This window comes from Hermetia illucens, chromosome 1 (assembly GCF_905115235.1).
Source record: "Hermetia illucens chromosome 1, iHerIll2.2.curated.20191125, whole genome shotgun sequence".
Taxonomy (NCBI): Eukaryota; Metazoa; Arthropoda; class Insecta; order Diptera; family Stratiomyidae; genus Hermetia; species Hermetia illucens.
The window spans coordinates 216,800,977-216,815,343 of NC_051849.1; positions in this window are offsets into that span (position 1 = coordinate 216,800,977).

Here is a 14,367-nt window from a genome sequence, read left to right on the forward strand (position 1 = left end):
ACACACAATCCGGAGACTGCGCTTTCCCAATCTCAGGTAAGACTGAAAACCCCCTCCCTTTCCCACGTAAGAACTGGGTAAAGAAATAGTCAGTCTCACCATGCTTCCGATTCAGCCACGGACTTATGTTACCAATGAGCCGCACAGTCCATTTGCCTCTAGTTTCATTTTGTCAAAAGAGTTGCCAGTCATCTAGGGTGCGTTACCGCTCTTCACCAGCAACCTCCTCCTTTGGGTCATCCCCTTTGTGCTTGTATATGGCTTGACCCTCCTCAGCAAGAAGGACAGACAGTAAGAGATAGTTCGGCACGTGAAAAGTATTGTCTAGTGTGCCTAGAATGTCTTTCTTCTTACGGAATTAAAGGCGTTTTTGACGTCAAGCGTTACGAAGAGCATCTCCCGTCTAGTTCGGTGGCTATGTGCCTCTGCTGTTCGAACGGTATCCACTACTTTCATGACAGCATCAACTATGGACCTCCCTTCTCTAAAACCGAACTGCCATGGAGATAAATCTCAGGCAGCGCGTATGTCTTCAGCGAGTCTACTTCCGATGAGCTTTTCGAGCATTTTTGCAGCAGTGTCAAGTGTACAAAATGGGCGGTATGAAGACGGCAACTCAAGGTAGCTTTTCCCCATGCTGATCAGCGCAAGCCTGGCCATCTTAAACCAAGAAGGGAAAATACCCTCTTTCAGGCAAGTGTTGAATGCGTCGAGCAATAGGTCTGGCCGATGTTGGAATACCTATTGTATATCTCTGCTGAAATATTATCGGGTCCTGGCGTCTTCTTGATTTTTATAAAAAGGACTGCCTCTTCCATTTCTTTTATAGAAAAAAGTGAATAGTCTTCGGCGCTCTCCGCACCGATGTCATTTTACTGAGGACTTCCACAAAAGTCTTGCTTTCCATCGACTTAATGAGGAGAGCTTGGGTCTAGTTCTCCTTCATCTCCCCATCTTCTCTTTTTGTACTCCGTCCTTCGGTTCCGCCTCAATTTTAAGCAGAGGTTTTTCTGACGGCGCGGCCTATTGTTGTCCCTTGCCCCTCTTTACTTTCTTCTTTTCAGCCGTGGAGAAGCCCTGAGCAAATTCTCCTTCAGATGCCCCTTCCTCCTTTTGGTTTTCCCCAGTTCGCTCTGCAATGGGCTGTCTGCTATCCGTTTGGCGCTCACAGTGTTCTCATCGGAGGGCGCGGCTATGTCTGCTTCCAGCGGATTTTCTCTTACTCTCCATGTCCATGTGTAATATGAAATTCTGTCTAAGGGCTCCTCCAGCTTCATCAGCCCGTTATTCACCCTTTTGCTGCCTAGTCGATGGCGCTCCCATTCAGCTTATATTTGGAACCATTTGGTTAGTTTCGGCAGTTTCCGCTGTTCCTCTTTCCACAACTATAGCACTGCTTGGCATTGTCTGGGTTGCCGTCTCCGTTGTAGGTGCCACAATACTTTGCGAGCCTTCTTCTCTATTTGCGCATCTCGATGTCTCGTCGCCGAGGATAAAGTCAGCTAGACTTTCAAGAGCTTTTCCAGAAACAGCAAAAAAGGGTTGTGTTGTTACTCGTGGATTACCGGTTATCGGGACTGTGTTCCATTCAGATATTTACCACACTCTTGGAGATACCCGCGGATTTACCATACCGACAGTAGGCGGGGTAGAGCTCAATGCTCTAATAACGTGATTGCCAAAGCCATGAAGGAGGTCCTCACTAGAAAGTGTTTGGAGGGATGTGTTGTCGAATGTATAGTATCTACGCTACGAATCAAGATAATCCACCCCGGGGTGACACATTACCTCCGGTGCTCTAGTTGCTAGTAATGAATGAAAGCGCACGGATACTACATAGGAGCGGGATGGAGATGGCGGCGTTTGCCGACGGCTTGTGTTTCTGTCCGTCATCAGCGAGGGCGTTTTGGGAAAATACGTCTGCGGGCAGTAAGATGCGGTCTCAGAATAAATTTTACTGATGCTGTTTACCACCGCAACAAGGATACTCGTATTCCACCCATGTAGCAAAATGGATAGAGATTGCCATCTGGGTCTTATACTGGATCCTAAGTTATATTGGAGACGCAACATAGAACTGAGGATTAAGAGCGGAGAGAGAATACGCGCGTCCCAGTCTACATATTTCTTTCACCCCGCTGCTCTCTAATATTCGCAAAACTTCGTCCATCACTATTAACCAGAGCACCAGAGCGATGGCACCACCCTGAGGCGTGCCTCTGTTCACAGCTTTGGCCATGTGGTTTTCTCCCAGTTCCGACTGGATTATCCTGGTGCTTAGCATGGATATAATCCAATGCGTAAGATACCCTCCGATCCAATATTGGTCAAGGCTTCTTTGATGGCGTTGGTACTAACGTTGTTGAAAGCTCCCTCTGTATCCACCAGCTGGGGTATATTTGCTTGCACTGCAGTGACCGCTCAATCGTGCCAATTGCCACGTGGAGAGTAGTTTTTATGAATTTGCTTGTGAGGTAGGCATACTGAGACTTAGGGAAAGGCGCTCTCTGCATAATCGCCCTTAATTGGATGTCCAGGACACGCTCTAGGATTTTCAATACGAAAGAGGCTGATTGTTCGAAAGTCCTTCGTAGACTCATAGCCACGCTCGCCCGCTTTCGGTATGAAAACCACTTGTGCGTGTCTCGAAGACGCATCCCAATTAGATATAGCTCGGGTAAATCTCAACACCCACGTCACAACCCTTTCCTGCTGCTTCTGTAGCATGGCAGGCATTATGCCGTCTGGACCCGGAGATTTATATGCGGAAAAACTGTTTATAGCCCCGCCGATCTGATCCTCGGTAATTAACGATTTGATAGTTTCGCACGGCTGGGTTGACCCCAAACCCTTCAAGCAAGGCTCTGACTTACAGTTATTGTCACTGGCGAGAAAGTGGGTCTGAACTAGCAGCTCTAAGGTTTCACCGGAAGATTCCGTCCAGGAGACTTTCGGCTTTTCAAGAAAGGATGGGCTCCTATGTTCTTTGGACAGGATCTTATTTTGGCTTGTGGATTTGGTAGTGCTTTCGATGTTCCGACAATAGTCCACGCAAGACCGCGGTCTTAATGGTCGACTTGTACTTCTTCCGGCAGTCCGTATATTGCTGCCAATATTTATGCCTGTAGCAGATGTTGTAGATTTCCCTGGTTAGCTTCCTGAGGCTGGAGAGATCTTCATTCCATCACGGTGACAGTGTCCTCCTGCTGTATTTAGTGGGGCATGAGACTTGTGCTCAAGGTATGGGATAGCGAATCAATGCCTGAAGATTGGCAACGAGGCATTATCTGTCTCATACAAAAAAAGGGAGATATCACACAGTACAGCAATTATAGGGGTATCACGTTGCTGAGTACCATCTATAAGATATTCTCCACTATCTTGCTAGGCCGGATAGACCCATACGCCCAGAACATCATTGGCCCATACCAAAGAGGCTTCACTCCTAGCAAATCAGCAACAGATCAGATTTTCTCTCTGCGACGAGCGATGGAAAAACTGTGGGAATATGGACAACAGTTGCACCATCTGTTCATCGACTTTAAAGCCGCCTATGATAGCATAGCCAGGGTAAAACTGTAAACGGCCATGAGAGAATTCGGTATCCCGACGAAACTAATAAGACTGACTAGGCTGACCCTGACCAATGCGCGAGGCCAGATAAAAGCAGCAGGATCACTCTCAAGACCTTTCGACGTCAACAACGGTCTACGACAAGGGGATGCCCTATCATGCGTCCTCTTTAACCTGGCCCTCGAGAAAGTGATCCGTGATGCTGAGGTAAATGCAAGAGGTACGAACCTCTTCAAGTCCACCCAACTACTGGCCTATGCTGACGATATCGACATCATGGGAAGAACCACCCGAGACGTACAAACTGCCTTCATCCAGATCGAGCAGGCGGCAATTGAGGCGAGATCTTGGTCTGCACATCAATGAAGGCAAGACAAAATATATGGTGGCAACGTCAGCACCGAAGACGAATCAACCAACAACATCAAACCGCACTGGTCAAACCCAAACACGAAGAAGAATAAGGATAGGAGAATACAACTTTGAGACCGTTGACAATTTCTTCTATCTAGGGTCGAGAATCACAACCGATAACAACTACGATGATGAAATCCGCGCACGGTTGTTGTCAGCCAACAGAGCTTATTTCAGCTTACAAAGACTGTTCCGCTCGAAACGTCTCACCATAGGGTCAAAGCTCTTACTGTACAAGACTACGATCTTGCCAGTCCTCATGTATTCCTCGGAAACTTGGGTTCTTAGCAAGAAAAATTGCGAACTCTTGGCCGCGTTTGAGAGAAGAATCCTCTGAAGAATTTTTGGCCCCCTACATGAGGATGGACGATTCCGTAGCCTACACAATGACGAAATCTATGAGCAATACCATGACCGTTCGGTTGTGGATAAAATCCGGGTCAATAGGTTACGGTGGGCGGGTCACTTAATCCGTATGGATGAGGATGATCCCACCCGGAAAGTCTATAAGGGCAATATCTATGGTAGAAAAAGAAGACGAGGCAGACCCTGCCTAAGATGGAGCGATGGCGTGGTTCAGGACGCCAGACAGCTTTTAGGGATATCGAATTGGTGGACCTCGGCGCAAAACCGGGATGTCTGGAGTTCCTTATTAAGGCAGGCCTAGACCGGATACCGGTTGTTGCGCCGTTGATGATGATGATCGTTTCCTAGTGCCCCAATGATAATATGTACACGGTAGACAAATTAAAGTCAATGTTCGCAGCTCTGGCGAAAGCATCGGAAAGTGTCTTTAGAGCCTCGTGGTTTGCAAAGTTGAGTTGAGTCCCGGTGGTTTAACGTGAGTACCTTTCAAGTTGACTAAACCGAATTTTCTTCTCACGACGCGGATTGATTTTGTGACCACAATCATAGCCCCGCTGAGCACTACCGTACCAATCTGCATGGATCCGCATTAATAGTAAGACCTACCTAAATCTCTATCGAACTTTGGAGTACGCACCGGTGTTGAAACGCAACTCCACGTTTGTGGCCCGAAGGTATCCTCTCGGCTTGAGTTTCAACCATAACTTCCCACAAACCCCCACTTGGGGGTCAAACCCTACGACGGAACTGAAAGTACATGAATGAGGAATTTTCCAGAGACATGTAAATTCGGAGGGGTATCCCGTGATTCGTGATACAATTATACCCTTGGTAAGATTTTATTACCGAAGGCATTTCATATGAACCCCGGTGCAGACTCGGGTCTGATCACCCTAATTAAATCTTGAGCTATTCACCAACTGCGTTATGACCAACAAGTGAGTACAACATTCCCAGTTGAGGCGAAGGTGGAAGTTCTCTTCGGCCACATAGTTTTGGTTTGACCGACAAGGTTGCTGCCTCGTCTTCCTAGCCGCCAGCTCAAAGCAATCCCTACAAAGTACAGCAAAAACATTGCACCGTAGTCGAACGAATACTTGTCCTATCCTAGAAGCTCTGCAAAATCTGTTACAGTCATGCTAGTTAAGTCACACCTCCTTTCTAGCGAAGAGAACTAGGAGTTGTAACCCCAAAGTTATACAGCCTTGGTGGTTTGAGAATATCGAAACAGTTTCCCCTTTTATAAATCCTTTGGCTCAGATGGTGGTCATGCTTAAGAAACAATAAAAAAGAGTTGGGCTGTGAATCGTAGATTTTCGGTTATCAGAGCTGTGTTCCATTTAGATATTTATCGCATCCTTGGAGACGCACTTTTAGTTTTCAAGCCGACCGGGGGCAGGCCCGGCAATGAGTTTGCGAAAGACTTTCGGCCAATAAGCTCCACGCTACACGCCATCAAGGAGACTCTAACCAGAATATGGTTGCAGGAGTCTCTTTCCGAATCTATAGTATCTATACTAAGAATCAAGATAATCTAATCCAGGGTGGCACATTACTTCAGTACTCTAGTTGCTAGAAATGAATGAAATCCCACGGATACTAAATAGGGGCAGAATGGAGATGGCGGCGTATGCCCGCGGCTTGGTCATTAGTGTTTCTATCCGTCATCAGCGATATTACGGAGGGCGCCTTGGGGCAAATATATTCGCCGTTAGTAAGATGTGGACTTAGAATAAATCTTACTGATGACAGAGGTTGCCATCTGGGTCTTATCCATTATCCTAAGTTAATCAGTTGTGGGGGAGTGGGGTCTCCGGCCTATCATTATTCTTGGTGCTGTGGTCCACCCAGTACTAACGTTTGATTCAATTGTGCGCTCAGCAGAAAATACAAAAGGAACAAGTTCAGTAGGATCCAAAAAACTGCGGGTGCAACGGAGACTTTGCAGTCCTTTCAGGCAGATGTCCTTAGTATATTCTAATACCTCGTTTTCTGGGAACTTTATATTAAATACTCTATATCGAACAGTGCAGTCACATTTCGTGAGCCCAACGAAGCACCACTATGCCACATGCAGACCGACCTCCAAAAGGAAATTCGCGGTGAGCTTTTCAACAAGGGGAGGGAAGACCGATGATGTAACTCTCGGGCACTTCTTTTATGATTGTCCATCTCTAGCTAGAAGTAAGGTGTGCGTAAAAAACAGTTCTTTCGGGACCTCAAAGAAATCTTTCGGTGTAAAATGTGAGAGTTGCTGACCTTCGTGGAGAATACGGGTTGGCTCTGAAAATCTGACCCGGCTAGATTTTGCTCCTGTTATTCTTTCTTGCAGTCTGAAAACGAATACGGGGTTCATGTTCTTACTATTTGAACAAATCTAGGGAAAATCTAGAAAAACAGGAATCGGGGCGGCGAAAAAAAAAACTTCGAAATTTGTTCGGAAAAGGGTGAACATACGAAAAGTCGTTGAATTTGAAAACAAAGGTTTTTGAAAATTTACAGAAAGGATTGGCTTCGAATCGATCATGGATTTTAAAAGTATAAGAGTTTTTCGAGTAAGAGTTCTGCAGTTCTGGATCTGGAAAGTTAGGCTCTAAGAAAACAAGGATAACGGCACCTCAGCTGAACTATTTTTCGGAGCAACATTTCACATTTCAGGAGGATTTTTCCTTGACCCCGACTATCAACTAAACCCATCTTCTTTTCCCGACAAACACCGCACAGCAGTTCGATATGACACACGCAACTCTTGCACCTAAAAAAAGTCTTCAATGGAGCACCGAAATTTTCATAAGGACTGAAAGGATTAAGCCGCTTTTCCCCTCTCCATTTGAATAGGGATGCACACCATGTTATTCCATCTCCTAGCAATGAGTATTATCCACCCCCCATTAATGGGAACGAGGAGTCGGTGAACTTGATTCGGATAGTTGCTACATTTTTAGAATTTTCAGCTTCCACTAACTTCAACTCCTTCAAAATCAACTCCTCCAGATGCGAGAGACGATGGCATACCGTTCTGCACTTAATTTTGAAAACAGAAAAGGAAAAAGTCCCATTCGTTTGAAATAGTAAAAAACTTGTCTTTTCTTTTTCACTGGTATAAATATTTATTCTCGCAAATCCCAATATTTCGAGAACCAATTGTTCCCTTCATCAGTGCTAATAAGTTCCCGAAATATCGGTATTTGACTGAAAATACTGTTCATTACAGGTATCATGTCGAGGCCCAAAAGTCTCTGTTCCTATGGTACCAGTATACCCCTGGTAAGATTTGCCAGTTCAGATGAGTCCCCGTGCCGACTGGAATCTGATCACCTTTTGCATCACGATCAGCAAACCATAGTGAGTACCTGGGGGTCTCCTCGGTCACTTGGTTTTGGTCAGACGACAAGGTTGCTGCCCCGTCTTCCTCGCTGCCACCTGAGGACACTGCTACCGGAGTACAGACAATTTGTCCTGACCGACGTGGAAAAGTACGCAGATTTGGATACTTTGGGGAAAGCTGACCGCATAGTGGAAATCCAACATACGCCGATAGTGTAGCAAGCGGTTGTGAAGAATCTCGGGCGTAATGAGATTGAGGATATACCAACTTGATTGTTTTAGCCAGTGATTAATCAACTAACCCGAATATGCCGTGAGAAGTGTGCAAGGCCCGCAATCCGGGAAGGCCAGTGAACACATGCTACCTCCAAGTCGCGGGACCACTGGATGGGAAAACCCTCACGCTACTAGCATCACGAATTACGATCCGAGACGGGAAAATGCACCAACGGGAAAGTAGGAAAGGTGAGCGGAAGCGTGAAAATTAAATTGCTTACGAAAGGCTCATACTTTGGAATCAGTTTTCGCCATAGATCTACATGGAAAAGACAACAACGTTAAAACCGGTTGAACCTACGCACTTCGAAGTATTGGCCCACATGGAGGTTGTTCAACGGCGGCGGCGAGTTTCACCGACTTCCATCCCAGCAGAGAAGACTGATCCGGACCTGAAAGTATAGAAATTAACCTTCACAGCATCAACAGTCGAAGCATCGGCGAGGACACTCTCGCGCCTCTAAGCTGCTCAGTCGGAAAGAAATGATGTGTGGATAGGGGTAAGTATCTGTGACCGCTACGAAGAGCCAAACTACCACTGTGATGCACCGTTTTGATGCTAAAAACTCCTAAAACCGTGACTGCCCCTAGTATTCACGAAGGAAAACAGCTCTGCCACCTTGCAGCTAGAAATCCCCCTGCAGCCCCAAAGAATGGTTTACCCAGTGTCCGTAGCCTGATTCTACCTAGAGCTGGGCAACCGCAGGGGAAGTGCCTGAGAGTTTCCTCCTTTCCCCGCAGCTTCGACAATGTGAATTGTAGGGAATGCCGAGCAAGGCGGCATGGTCTCCTATAGACCAGTCGTCCGCGCGGACCGCCAGGTTATGTTATAAGCGGGTTAAATCCTCCTTGACTGGTGTGGTGGTGGTAAGCCTTCGCCATCTAAGGCCCGCGGCTTGTAAGCAGTGCGAGTGGATTCCGCCCTTGACAGACGCCAGCGAGACACCGACTGCACCCGCCGAAGGACTGTAAGAGCAGAGCGCCGCATGGCCAATCCGTCAGCCCGCACATTTCATTCTATCTTCCTATGCCCCGGAACCCAGAGGAGAGTGACTTTGAGCGAACCGCCCAGACCATTTAGCGGGTTCCTGCATTATCCCATCAGCCTGGAAGATGTCATCGCCGAGTACAAGACCTTCATGGTAATAATACACTGGCGAAACCTGGGAGACCATTCAACTCGGATACATTGTGTGTATTCGAGAAAATCCCCGCACCCTCTCCACAGACCATCTTTGGTACATCGGTGAAGAATATTGTGTCGTAACCTTGCAACACGCCGCCAGTCCTCCACTCTGCCCTGGTTCGAAAGTCCACAGCAAAGCAAAGCTTCTCGTGAAGTTGAGCTTGCATATGTCGTAGTCTGTGGGTAGTGTCCAGATTTGCCGAGGCACTTCGTCTAGGATATTACTGTGGTCGTAGGGCTTCGCTGTCCAGCATTCGGACTCACGTAAACTGACGGCAACGTATTTAATGTTGAGGTCTACTTTTTGTTCAAAACCTGCCACCATACAATAGAACCGCAGGTTACGATTGGAGGCACGACAGCAGTGAACATCCAGAGAACCATTTTCTATGCAAAGGTTTTCTTGAAGGCATAGAAGGCTTTACAGGCCTTCTTAACCCTGAGTTCAATGTTCAATCACCAATTTAGTTTTGGATCCAAGATTACATTCATTACATTGAAGGAAAGAACCAATCTTTGTTCATTTCAGCTGTGGCAGGTGGAATTCAGGTACCCTTGTCTTGGTGGTGAATAACATTAGTTCCATTTTGGTTGGGTTTAGACTGAGTCGGCAGCTTGCAGCCCACAGGCACACCTTTCGCGGCGCTCCTTCCATGATGTCGCTCATAATGGACGGAAACATCCCTGATACGCCACAACCTTCACCCCGTTATGTCCAATAATCTTAAAATTTCGTGCATCCCTATTAACCAGAGCACCGGAGAAATGGCGCCACCCTGGGGCGTGCCTCTGTTCACAGCTTTAGTCAAGTGGTTACCTCCCAGATCCAACCGAATTATCCTGGTACTTAGCATGGATATAATCTAATGTTTGTCTGGGGTTCTTCCTCCGTGATAACAACCCAGTCGTCCATGGGAATCTTGAGGTTTTGAAGGCGCAGGGATTGGGCGAGCTTGTCTTTACCCATGCGGATCTTCGACAACCAGGCGCGAGCGTCCGGTCTCCTGGGAATTCCGTCGTAGGGAATGATTTGAAACTTTACGTCCTCTAAGGCGTGAGAAACCGAGAAAGCGCCTGGAGAATTAGTCCTCGCAAGCTATAACGGGGAACCCACGGACCACCAGAGAGGAAAAGAAGCAGGGGATGGATTTCGTGTGTTTAGCTTTGGTGTCCAGGAGATGCTCAATGCCCATGTAGGGATAGAGTAGTATTGGCGACAGGTTTTGAAAACTGCCTGGATAAGTGGGGGACATTTTGCTACTGTTGCTTTCAATGTCCTCCACTCCCAATTTGGACGCTGCCTGGGTCCGAAAACTGGATCGCTCTATTTTGAGGAATGGGGATGCCCTACTTCTTCCTCATTTCTCATGTAATGGGGTTTTCGGAGCTCCACCGTTGGGAAATATAAACCTTCTTTTTTGAAGAACTACAAATTCTTTGCGAGTGTACTACTCTTCTTTGATACGTGTGTTGGGTACTCTAATGAAGTCCATTCCCATAAACAGCGTTTAAATCAGGTGACAGACAAAGGTGAGTCGTGACAGAGCGTATTCCTGTGCCCTTACCAAGGCGACACTTCGTGAAGTGCAAAAGTTACCGTCGACCGAAAGGTACACATACGACAGGTAATTCTTGAGATTCTATTAATGGCCGATGACGACAGTCTTAACAGTCGCGTCTCGTTCGCAATCTTTAGAAAACGCCACACATCCAGTACCTACATGTTTTCACGTCGTAATTTTTAGTCTAATAAAATGCGTAGACGTGCTGTAAATTGTGGTAACACATGTGGACACAACTTTAGCCACAAACTTGGCTAAGATGCAAGAAAACATATGCAGCCATTTGTGTACCGTGGCCCCGGAGAAAGGTGGGTGCGTTTTCAACTTGGCCATAACATCACATTTTACACGAATTATTATTGTTGTTATTATCAAGAAATAAGCATAATAGGAAAGTGCAATGACAATATTGTAAGAGGTGTTAAGTGGTCTGCGACACCGAAAAGGAGGCAGAGCGGGTGCCATTAAACACCAGGTCGGACATACGTTTCAGGATTTAAGCACCCAATTTGAAAGTTAAAAGGCAAATAAAAGATACGATTTGATGTTTAGTTACTTCTTCGAAGTGGCTCACAATAAGTTTTAATTTGCATGAATGGACGCCTCATTAGCTGCCGGCAATATTGGCTCCAATCGAAGGGGGTTATCCAAACAACTCTCAAGTTCTACGAAGCATTATCATTTGTAATAATTCACAGAAACCATTTGAATAGAAGATTCATTGCCTCAGGTTCCTGATACCTCGTAATATAGCTTCATCCAGAAAATAATATCGTTTTGCTGATTGTTACCCTCAGGCGCCACTAATAAATCATCTCCGGAGACATGTTTTCCCCGAGCCTATCAGTAAAGACCAAATTACACGTGTGGTTCTCAGATAATATCTCATTCATCCGTCACCAGGTAAGATGATTCAGCAATAATAATAAATTAAACGAATGAATGGAATTAAATGAATGTCCTGCCTCGTTAACCCTGCAGACCCTCCCATGTCATTATGCTTAGACGAAAAGGCGTCAATAGACTGATAATTTAGCTCAGGTTCGATAAGGGACATCTTTGTTCGTACACCTTGAGGCAGAGCCATTGAAAACCCTTCGACCTTATCTTATTCCCATCAGGATTCAATTTCAGTAGCATCTATTTCAATGCTCTACATGTTTTCCAGGAGTTATTCCGCCATTAAATGTGATACGAGGGATATGAGACGGACCGGGCAGGCGGGTGGTTGTTTTCGGGAATGAAGGAATTGCCGCAAAGTTAGTGGACCTGCTACGATGAAAGAACATCATCAGCCACATCTGTTGATAGATAGCATCCCATTGGACCGAAGGAATGTCGAGATTATGTCGGAACTTCAGATAAATTGATGCTATAAATTTGATTGACATTTCAAGGGATAAAAATCTTAGAATTCACAGAATAATTCGCCTTTGATGTGGCGAGGTTTGATAGTTTGTGGTTTTTTTATGATAATTTTTATAAGATGTCGTTTAATTAAGGAGAAAGTGGAAGGATTCCTTCCAGACTACATAATGGAGTTGCTTTTTTTGGGTAGGGTATCTACGCACATAGCGTTGGACTCCCGGTTCGCTTCATCGTCAGACTACCGAACAAAACACCTCCCCATTATCAGAGAGCTAGCTTGGAACCGTTTTTCACATTACTTTGGGCTAGCCCCCGAACTCTCTCGCCTTGCAGAGCCTTCAAATCGGGTAATTCCTTTCACCAACGGGGGTGGAGAGAAGAGATGAAACTGTCAGTTCAAGGGACCCTATGCAATCCGGTTCCTCCACCTCTCAGCGCTTCCCAGCATCTCTTCGACAATTTTATCTGGAGAGAGATCGCCTGTGCTTAAATAGAGCTGCTGACGAATCCCATCCCACCTCCCATAAGAAAAAAAGTGTGATAGGCATCGCTCACAACTCCATTGCAAAACACACAATCCGAAGATCGCACCTTTTCAATCTTGTGCAGGTAAGAATGAATACCTCTAAGCCCCCTTAAAAATTGGATAATGAAATAGGCGGTCTCACCATGCTTCCGATTCAGCCACACACCTAAGCTGCCGATGAGCAGCGCAGTCCATCTGTCTATAGTTTATATTATAGCCAAGAGAGTGGCAGCTCTCTGATCTAGAGTGCGTAACCGTTCCTTACGAACTTGGCTCTTCTCCCTTGCGCTTGTACACGGCTTGACGCTCCTTAGTAAGAAGGGCAACGTGGATTACTCCCGCGATCACCATCACGGCCGGTTCAGAGACAGCACGGTACGGAGACACCACCCACAAAGCTCCCCGTCTCTGCACTTGCCCGAGACGTTTGCGATATACCTCCTTGCTAAAAGCGTCAGCCCATACCTCTGCGATGTATAGCAGAACAGACTGCGTTGAACTCATCAGGAGACGTTGCCTGTCAAATTTAGGACCCCCAATGCTTGCCATTAGCCTTCTTAACATCGAAACTCCAGCTGCAGCCTTGTTCGCTGCTGCTTTGATTTGCTCAAAAAAGCTCATCTTTGAGTCAAAAGTCAGCCCGAGGTACTTTACCGCTGGTTTCGACACGATTATTGACTCGCCGAACGATATGGGACACAGGGTCGCTCCACTAGCCTACTGAAAAATCCTCCATCCGAGGGACAAGTTCCCTACGCAACATCGGATGGCGTTTATCCTACAGTCGCTACATTAGCACCACCGCACGCTTCCTCCTGTGTATCATCGACGCCCGCCACCGCTGAACCGCAGGCCCTTCCGACCTCATGTCGTCCGAGCGGCCCCCAATTGAACGTCGCCTCATCACCGAAACAGCTGTTCGTGTCAAGGCTAGCGTACTCCACCACGCCCGACGAAATTCTGGCCTATATCAGAAGCAAAAGCAACTCAACTTTGTCACCTCTTTCCTGTGTGAAGCTGACGAAGGATGGCTCTCCTGACCGAGTGATAGCTTCCTTCAAAGTGACATATCCCCATGACTTCGATGCTATCGTCCAATCCTCCTTTTGGCCACAGGGGGTCTTCGTTAAACCTTATCAGAGGTCTAAGATTCGTGAAAATTTCCGGCCCGCCCGCCTGCTTCGCCGAACTTGCATGATACCAATAATTATACGTTGTTTTATCAAAATGTAAGGGGTCTAAGGACCAAGCTGTCGGATTTCAAACTGTCTGCCTTAGCATTCCAACATCATGTCATCTGCATTTCTGAAACCTGGCTGGATGACAGGATTTTAGATTCTGAGCTCCTCGAAGGTTACTCTGTGTTTCGTTGTGACAGAGACTGCGTTGCGCTTGGCAAGACAACTGGCGGAGGTGCCCTAGTAGCTGTTAAGTCCCCTCTCCGTGCCGAAATCATCTTTTCCTCCTCCTCCTCCTCCTACGATTCTGTTACCGTACGTGTCCTTCTGCCAAACGTATGTCCCTTTATCATATCGTGTGTATATTTTCCCTGCCTAAGCCCGCCTTCTCTGTACGAGGATTTCTTCGACAGATTATCAGAGGTCCTAACCGTTTTGTTTCCCTCACTTCCTTTCATCCTCTGTGGTGACTTTAATCTTCCTAAGCTCTCCTGGCCCGTTACACCTGGCCTTCCCTCCCTCCCTAATAACTCGAACCACCCTTCCCTTCCTCTATCCACTTTCATGTACACCTGTGGGGCCCTCCAATGT